The sequence below is a fragment of the Rhincodon typus genome, chromosome 11 (assembly GCF_021869965.1).
Source record: "Rhincodon typus isolate 14 chromosome 11, sRhiTyp1.1, whole genome shotgun sequence".
Taxonomy (NCBI): Eukaryota; Metazoa; Chordata; class Chondrichthyes; order Orectolobiformes; family Rhincodontidae; genus Rhincodon; species Rhincodon typus.
In genome coordinates, this window is record NC_063342.1 from 37,161,923 (window position 1) to 37,162,388 (window position 466).

The following is a 466-nucleotide window of genomic DNA, read 5'->3' on the forward strand; positions in this document are numbered from 1 at the left end:
AAGATTTAAAGATGTAATACTACAGCAGAAATTGCTGGAGAAAAGGACTCTTCTTGAAAAGGTTCGCAAGACTCAAAACATTAACCCTGCTTTCTTTCCACTGTTGACACTAGATCACAGTCTGTTTTTGTTTCAGTTTTCCAGCACCTGCAGTTCTTTATTTAAAAAGTAAACCTAGGTATTATTCCATGTTAGAAAATATTAAAATGAAGTAATTATCAAATATTCGAATATTTTTAGCTTGGACTGTGATGAATACTATTCTGCAAAAGTGAACTCAATTTAATTATATACGTTTATTCTTCCTGTTAAGAAAGTCTTAAAATTTATGAATACAGTTAGGAAGATCTTAAATCAATTTGCATACTAATGATTATTGAACTGTTGTACAAATAAATTATTGTTATAAATCATCTGTAGAAATTGCAATGCCATCACAGTAACAAAAAGCCCAACTATGGCTTTA